The sequence below is a fragment of the Doryrhamphus excisus genome, chromosome 16, assembly GCF_030265055.1.
Source record: "Doryrhamphus excisus isolate RoL2022-K1 chromosome 16, RoL_Dexc_1.0, whole genome shotgun sequence".
NCBI classification, from domain to species: Eukaryota; Metazoa; Chordata; class Actinopteri; order Syngnathiformes; family Syngnathidae; genus Doryrhamphus; species Doryrhamphus excisus.
The window spans coordinates 4,290,901-4,300,472 of NC_080481.1; positions in this window are offsets into that span (position 1 = coordinate 4,290,901).

The following is a 9,572-nucleotide window of genomic DNA, read 5'->3' on the forward strand; positions in this document are numbered from 1 at the left end:
CCCTACCCAAAGACAATCCCTTTAGCCATGATTACTTTTTGCTAGGGATGGCCCAAACTATCAGGCCACCAATAATAATGGCCCGATATCAGTATGAAAATATGATATCGGTGAACTTCAGTATCGGATATCTTCACGTATTCATGTGCTTGAATAAAGAAACAGAGCTACTTGGAAGGCAGACACTCCACGAATTACGTACGTACTGTAGACACATATAGACACGCTCCAAAAGAAATTTACATTTCCAGCACCTCTGGAAAAAAGCATCCTGTATATTCTCAAGCCTCTCAAGCATGTAAAGAAATCGGGATAGCTACTAGCAAGTTGGCTTGCCCTTTGAGGCTCTTTTGTGATTAAGGGCTATATAAATAAACTTGACTTGACTTGCTCCTTCCATCCATCCATGTTTTTATATATGCCGCCTCACCTCACTTGTAGGAATGTAACAATTCCCGGAAGTAATCCTGGTAAGATCTGATGCTGCCTGTGTGCACGCTTGACTAGGAAAGTCTGCGGGGTCGTCCGTGAAAGGCATCTTTTTCATATGATATGGGGTATACTTTCAATCGTTTCAATTACTTTTCCGCTTCCAATGCTAAGTCCAACTTTAAGGCTTGACTTTAGCACATGGATTGGAGCGTCAGGACAAGATAAGGGTGTCAAAGAGCTGTACAAGTGAAAGACCATTTACCATAAAAGGTGGGGAGGATATAACTTCACCATCCATCCATCCATTTTCCTCCGCTTATCCGGGTCCGGGTCGCGGGGGCAGCAGGCTTCCCATGCACCCTCAAGCACCCTTGTGAGGGTGTAGAGCTGGTCCAGTGTTCCACGACCAGGACGAAAACCACATTGGACCTCTTGTATCAGAGGTTCGTCCAACGGTCGTACCCTTCTCTCCAGCACCCTGGAATAGACTTTCCCAGGGAGGCTGAGGAGTGTGATCCCCCTGTAGTTGGAACACACCCTCCGGTCACCCTTCTTGAAAAGGGGGACCACCACCCCGGTCTGCCAATCCAAAGGCACTTTTCCCGACTTCCATGCAATGTTGAAGAGACGTGTCAGCCAAGACAGTCCCTCAACATCCAGAGCCTTGAGGAATTCTGGGCGGAACTCGTCCACCCCCGGAGCTTTGCCACTGAGGAGCGTCTTAACCACCCCAGATACCTCAGCCACGGTGATGGCACTGTCCACGTATGTGTCCTCAGACTCTGCTTCCTCTATGGAAGGTATGTCAGTGGGATTGAGAAGGGCCTCAAAGTATTTCTTCCACCGTCCGACGACATCCCCAGTCGAGGTCAGCAGGCCCCCGTCTCCACTGTAAACAGTGTGGACTGGGCACTGCTTCCCTTTTCTGAGGCGCCAGATGGTTTGCCAGAACCTCTTCGAGGCCGATCGAAAGTCGTGCTCCATGGCCTCACCGAATTCCTCCCACACACAAGTTTTTGCCTCGACAACCGCCAAAGCCGCAAACCGTTTGGCCTGACGGTACCTGTCAGCTGCTTCCGGAGTCCCACAAGCCATCAATGCTCGATAGGACTCGTTCTTCAGCTTGACGGCAGCTCTTGTGTCAGCCATCGGGTTCGGGGCCTGCCGCCACGACTGGCACCGACCGCCTTGCGGTCATCTGCCGGTCATCTGCCTCAGCAATGGAGGCACAAAATATGGCCCATTCGGACTCAATATCCCGGTCCTCCCCCGGGATGCAGGTGAAGCTCTGCCGGAGGTTGAGAGTTGAGAGTTGACTCGACGAACGGGAGACTCTGCCAGACGTTCCCAGCACACCCTCACTACTCGTTTGGGTCTACCAGGTCTGTCCAGCATCCTCCCCCGCCATCTAATCCAACTCATCACCAGGTGGTGATCAGTTGACAGCTCAGCCCCTCTCTTCACCCATGTGTCCAGAACATGTGGACGCAGGTCTGATGATACGACTACAAAGTCGATCATAAACCTGCGGCCTAGGGTGTCCTGGTGCCAAGTGCACTTATGGACATCCCTATGTTCGAACATGGTGTTAGTTATGGACAAACTGTGGTTCGCACAGAAGTCCAATAACATCACACTGCACGGGTTCAGATCAGGGAGGCCATTCCTCCCAATCACGCCCCTCCAGGTCACACTGTCATTGCCCACATGGGCGTTGAAGTCTCCCAGTAGAACGACGGAGTCACCAGCTGGGGTGCTATCCAGCACCCCTCTGACTGACTCCAAGAAGGCCGGGTACTCCGAACTGCCATTTGGTGCGTACGCACAAATGACTGGACCCTTTCCCCGGCCCGAAAGCGTAGGGAAATGACCCTCTTGTTCACCGGGGCTGACTCCAACACAGAGGCACCAAGCCGGGGGGGCTATTAATAAGCCCACACCAGCTCGCCGCCTCTCCCTTGCAGCAACTCCAGAGTAGAACAAGGTCCAGCCCCTCTCGAGGAGTTTGGTTCCGGAACCCAAACTGTGGGTCGAGGTGAGTCCGACTATGTCTAGTCGGAATATCTCAACCTCTCGCACAAGTTCAGGTTCCTTCCCCACCAGCGAAGTGACATTCCATGTCCCAAGAACCAGATTTGGCCGCCGAAGACCAGGTCGCCTACGCACCCGCCCTTGACCGCCACCCAACACACAATGCACCGGACCGTAGGTGGTGGGTTTACGAGGGGGGATATAACTTCACTTACATACGTATATATCTGTAGATGAAATGTCATTCAAATCTGATGATGCAAAATATGTTCATTTTGGCCCAGATTTGCTGTGTGCATGCACACATTTGTAGTGTGATGTAGAAACCAATACAATGTGGTGGCCAGGGGGGGCGTGACCACCCTCCCTGGCCATTTCTGCATCACAGGTGTCAACTTATTGCCACCCCAATGTGAGTAATGGTCTCACCTTGGCTAACCCTATGAAACCCAATGAAGGCACTGAGTGCTTGACATAAATGACAATTATGACAATTATATTCTTCCCTGGGTTTTTTGATGATCAAAAAATGTAGATGGATACTCTGACTGGCTACTCTTGACTTTTACAACAAATGTCACAGCCTAACGGCAAGTATTTCTCAGGTGATTCTTAATGTTGTACAATGTTATTTACAGCCACGTTTCCAATTGTTGATGCTCTATCCATACACATCACATGTTTCATTCCACCATGGGGGATATGGCATGCTACACATTTCGGTACTCTTTGCTGATGGCTTTTTCTTGAACATTTAAGCGGAGTTTGTTTTTTAATTGAACTGTTGATGATGATGGATAAATTGATGTTCAGAGATCTTTGTCTTTCCTTTGCTTTGTCAAACCACACATGGTGACAAGACAATAATAGCAAAATGCCAAGATTCGTCTTTGTCAGTCCCTGCCCATCTGGTTCTAAATGTCGCTATTAGCGCTTCCCAGTCTCTCCGCCTCTTCCAGTTCTACTTGTGTTTAGCAGTCATTCGCTGCATGAATTGTAAGACACTTCTCTCCTTCATAAATGAAATGGTGTACAGTCTTTTCATGTCATGTTCATGTGTCTTCTCAAGATACAAGCACTTGACGTGTTTTTGGCTTAGCTTTTTTTAGCACAATGTATAAAAGTGAACATTGCGTGAATGAAAAGCATATTTATATGCAAGAGGCTTTGTACACTATTTACTCAAGGTGACTGTTTTGTGAAATAGTTTGTTACAGGTTCGGAGAGATCGCAGCAGAGAAATGACCACAAACAACGACTGTATGTATATTAGTGAGGTTTAATAATAAAATATACAGCAGTTCACGACAGACTCATCATGAGTTATTATGCTAGACCAGGGGTGGGCAAACTTTTTGACTGGCGGGCCGCATTGATTTAACAAAATTGACGAGGGGGCCAGACTCGATATTTTACACGTAACAGTCCAGCTGGAATTATTGTATCTGTACAAGTGTCATGCAATCTGCTATATGTGCACTTTGAGATCATTTATGTGATGTAAAGTGTGTTATAAATTTACAATAATAAATTGACTATTATTTGTTATTATTATTATTTGTTATTATTATTATTATTATTATGTGCCTGTGTCCCTTTTTTCAGGAGCACTTTGTAAATAACAGACCGCATCAAATAACAAAATTATTGTATCTGTAAAAGTGTTATGTAATCTGCTATGTCCTCTGCCTCAGGCACCTCAATGTCTCACAACATTCTAGTTCATTATCAGGATATGGGAATAATATTTATCCCGTTGCCGGGACCAGTTCAAAACAAGTTAAAAGCAAGTTAAAAACAAGTTATACAAGCGGGCAAATACAAGTATATAAGTGTAAAAAACAAGTACAAAACATGTATTGCATAGCCATGCGGGTCAGCTCAGGACAACACAAATAACAATCTCTTCCTTCATTCCACCCTGTGGCCTGAGCTGAAACCACCACTTAATTGATAAACCGTTCAGGTAGATCATCCTCATTTTACAAAACATGTGTTGCATAACCATGTTGGTCAGCTCAGGACAACACAAGTAACAATCTCTTCCTTCAGTGACCTTGCTGCTTAAGGGGTTCATTTGGTTGGCATGGCAATTAGCCTAATGAATCACATCCAGTATGATTGACCCCTAATTCACATGTGTCATGTTCTTTGACGCATTACTATTCAAAATACGAATCCAGCCTTTGTCTGCTTTTCACAGTGGCAGCTTTCAGCACAAGCATCATCAAAGTAAAAACGTTGTGGTTGCACCGAGCTAAGAAGAGTGATAATTTCATTGGAGCATGCCTTGGCAAAAATCACTCCAGCTAGCTTGTGCTTTGCTTGTGCCTATAAAGTACAGCAGTGACTGTTGACCTTTTCCAAGGGTACTTCGATTTCTTGTTACAGAGCTGCTAATTTGTGCTTGCATTCAAGAGATGCTAATTGAACTTAGCATATGTGTGTAGTGGTGGAAAACAGGCATTTTCGTGCCCCATTTGGTTACACTGTTTCATGGTTTGAAATGAGCTAAACTCAGAGATGCTGGATGTTGCATTTGTGTTTCTTCCTCTGTGCCCATGTACCATGTATGATTATGTCATTCCACCAACACCCTGTGCCTCTTTGTCCAGCCAGAAATACCACAGTATGAACTAAAAGGCTCTAGAGCCCACGTCGTTCTTTCTGGCTCTCAGGATTGTCAATTGTCAATTGTTCAGAAGACCCATATGAATAAAAACAATAAAAACCTCGCCCAGATGTGGGATACCGGGGCCTCACCCTGAAGCCAGGCCCCGGGGAGGGGTTCACAGGCGGGCCCCTGGTGGTCGGGCCTTTACCCGTGGAGCCCGGCCGGGCCCAGCCCAAAGAAGCCACACGGGATCTCCCCCTCATAGACCCACCACCTACGGGGGTAAGCATAAGGGTCCGGTGCATTGTGTGTTGGGTGGCGGTCAAGGGCGGGTGCCTGGACAACCTGATCTTCGGCGGCCAAATCTGGTTCTTGGGACATGGAATGTCACTTCTCTGGTGGGGAAAGAACCTGAACTTGTACGAGAGGTTGCAATATTCTGACTAGACATAGTTGGACTCACCTCAACCCACAGTTTGGGTTCCGGAACCAAACTCCTCGAGAGGGGCTGGAACTTGTTCTACTCTGGAGTTGCTGCAGGGGAGAGGCGGCGAGCTGGTGTGGGCTTATTAATAGCCCCCTCTGCTTGGTGCCTCTGTGTTGGAGTCAGCCCTGGTGAACGAGAGGGTCATTTCCCTACGCCTTCGGGCTGGGGAAAGGGTCCTGACTGTCATTTGTGCGTACGCGCCAAACGGCAGTTCGGAGTACCCGGCCTTCTTGGAGTCCATCAGAGGGGTGCTGGAGAGCACCCCAGCTGGTGACTCCGTCGTTCCACTTGGAGACTTCAACGCCCATGTGGGCAATGACAGTGTGACCTGGAGGGGCGTGATTGGGAGGAACGGCCTCCCTGATCTGAACCCGTGTGGTGTGATGTTACTGGACTTCTGTGCGAACCACAGTTTGGCCATAACTAAAACCATGTTCGAACATAGGGATGTCCATAAGTGCACTTGGCACCAGGACACCCTAGGCCGCAGGTCTATGATCGACTTTGTAGTCGTATCATCAGACCTGCGTCCGCATGTTCTGGAAACACGGGTAAAGAGAGGGGCTGAGCTGTCAACTGATCACCACCTGGTGGTGAGTTGGATTTGATGGCAGGGGAGGATGCTGGACAGACCTGGTAGGCCCAAACGAGTAGTGAGGGTGTGCTGGGAACGTCTGGCAGAGTCTTCCGTTCGTCGAGTCTTCAACTCTCACCTCCGGCAAAGCTTCACCTGCATCCTGGGGGAGCACAGGGATATTGAGTCCGAATGGGCCATATTCCATGCCTCCATTGCTGAGGCGATAGACTGGTGCTGCGGCCGCAAGGCGGTTGGTGCCAGTCGAGGCGGCAGGCCCCGAACCTGATGGTGGACACCAAGCTGAAGAAGGAGTCCTATCAAGCATGGATGGCTTGTGGGACTCCGAAAGCAGTTGACATGTACCGTCAGGCCAAACGGTTCGCGGCTTTGGCGGTTGTCGAGGCAAAAACTCAGTCTACATGTGCTTTGTGGATCTGGAAAAGGCATTCGACCATGTCCCTCGTGGCGTCCTTTGGGGGGTGCTCCGGGAGTATGGGATTGGTGGCGTGCCACTGCGTGCTATCCGGTCCTTGTACAAACGGGGCAGGAGTCTGGTTCGCATTGCCAGTAGTAAGTCGAGCCTGTTTCCGGTAAATGTTGGCCTCCGCCAAGGCTGCCCTTTGTCACCGATTCTGTTCACAATTTTCATGGACAGAATTTCTAGGCGCAGCCAAGGTGTTGAGGGAGTCCGGTTCGGGGGCCTTAGAATCTCATCTCTGCTATTTGCAGATGATGTGGTTCTTATAGCCTCTTCGGGCTGTGACCTTCACCGTTTACTGGGACGGTTTGCATCTGAGTGTGATGCGTCTGGGATGAGACTCCAAATCAGAGGCCATGGTTCTCAGTTGGAAAAGGGTGGAGTGCTCCCTTCGGGTTGGGGTTGAGGTCCTGCCCCAGGTGGAGGAGTTTAAGTATCTCAGGGTCTTGTTCACGAGTGAGGGAAGGTGGGAGCGTGAGGTCAACAGACGGCTCAGTGCAGCCTCGGCAGGAATGCGGTCGCTGTACCGGACCGTTGTGGTGAAAGGAGAGCTGAGCCGGAGGGCAAAGCTCTCGATTTACCGGTTGATCTATGTTCCCACCCTCACCTATGGTCATGAGCTTTGGGTCATGACCGAAAGAATGAGATCGCGGATACAGGCGGCTGAAATGAGTTTCCTCCGTAGGGTAGCTGGACTCACCCTAAGAGATAGGGTGAGGAGCTCTGTCATCCAGGAGGGATGTAGAGCTGCTTCTCCTTCACATCGAGAGGAGTCAGTTGAGCTGGCTCGGGCATCTAGTCCAGATGCCTCCCGGACGCCTCCCTGGTGAGGTTTTCCGGGCATGCCCAGCAGGGAAAAGGCCTCGGGGCAGACCTAGGACACGCTAGAGGGATTATGACTCACAGCTGGCCTGGGAACGACTTGGTGTCCTCCCGGTGGAACTGAAGGAGGTGGCCGGGGACCGGGAAGTCTGGGCTTCCTTACTAAGACTGCTGCCCCCGCGACCCAGACCCGGCTAAGCGGAGGAAAATGGATGGATGGATGGGAGTGTCAAAAGAATATCAAACCAAGATTTTTTATTGGATAATGATGCTATCAGCAAAACTCAATGTGGTCTCCTTAAACAGGTGGCTTTGTTTAGCTGGGGCCAATAATTAAACGGCAGTGTCAAACAGGATATATTGCGAGTTAGTCGGCTTCTTGTTTTCAAAGTAAAAGCAGTGATTTATCACTAGGTTTTTTGTATGAGAAAAGTAAGGGGATATTTTATTTTGTGAAAATAACCGAAAGTGCGTTGCTCACTTGGGCTCGCTTAAATTTTGCTGAATTCGTCCGAACAAAATTGTACCATCACCAAATGCTATTGCAATTGCAGCACTAATCACAAAATGTTTCCACATAGACACACTTGCCCTTCTCATTATTCCAAAAGTAGGGGTTTTATTATTTGAAATCATCAAACCAATGTATTCCAAACATTCTGCCTTTTCTATACCATAAAACAATGAGTATTTTAATTCTGTTTCCAAGTGAATTTAAAATGAGTGCCAACAGCATATAGACAGTGATGAGACATATATATGTATATCTGTGGTGAGACAATGTGTATATACTTCAGGCTTCAAGGCCTTCCAATAAAGTAGCATGTTCTATGGCAGGGGTGGGCAAACTATGGCCCGGGGGCCACATCCGGCCCGCCAAGTGTTTAAATATGGCCCGCACGTTCTTTCCAAACTTAACATACAACCTGACATCATGGCTTTAGCCAACCTTTTGATGGTTTAGGTAGTTTTTTTTTTTAATCAATTTGTTTATTTGATGTGATCTGCTGTTTACAAAGTGCTCCTGAAAAAAGGACACAAGCACATATACATAGCAGGTTGCATGACACTTACAGATACAATCATTCCAGGTGGACTGTTAGAATTATATGCGTAAAATATATAGTCTGGCCCCCTGTCAATTTTGTTAAATCAATGCGGCCCGCGAGTCAAAAAGTTTGCCCACCCCTGTTCTATGGCCTACACTGCAACTACTGGTATTGGTGGAGGGTGTATTGAAGATGTTTTGATGAGTTAGGCGGGTCCAGTAGATGGATACATCAGAAACGAGACAATGGACCATATGTGCTTGAGCGAGAAGTGCTATTTTCTCTACAACTAATAATTTATTAACCCTAATGAGAGAGACTGTTAGTGTCTTTCAGCAAACCAGTGACGTTAAGTCAAGCTATACATTATATATTATGAAAAATAATCAGACTGTGGATCGAGCTGGATGAAATGAGCCACTTTGTCTTTAAATGTATTCCTTACAGTGCAAGTTTTTATATCTGCTGGGCAGTCCATTTCCATGATAGTATCCTTTCCCAGCAGCATGATGATCTGTACACTCCCGGCTGGGTAAATTAAGAAAAATGTAAAGGCTCGTGCAAAGGCGTGGAGTGTGGATGGGTGAAGTGAAACTTGAGTGAAACCAATTGATGTATAGCACCTCGTCTCCTCAAGGAATGAAACCCAGGGATGTCATACTAATTTTTACTGTCACTCTAATCTACTCTCTCAAGTTTGAATGTGGACTTGCTGGAACTTATAATAGAATCTACCTGCCCCTAATTGGGGGGGACTGCTGTCCTGATCAGGACCTATGGAGCATCTTTTGTATATGGACCGACACTCTCTCCACAAACACACTTACCTCATGGCACTCACAGCTTCGATGCAATTAAACTGCATCTAAAACCAGAGCAGTTGATGGCCCAAGATTTACATATAATTAAATACAGAAATTACAACAAAATAAGTCTTAATCAATAATATGTCTCCTACACTACTTTATGCTATATATCAGGGATCACATGTGGTGCCCATGGGTACCAGGTAGCACCCCAACAACCACATGAGGTGCCTGCATGCCTGCTGTTCATTCAGGTTTTCAGATAATAATGTTAGC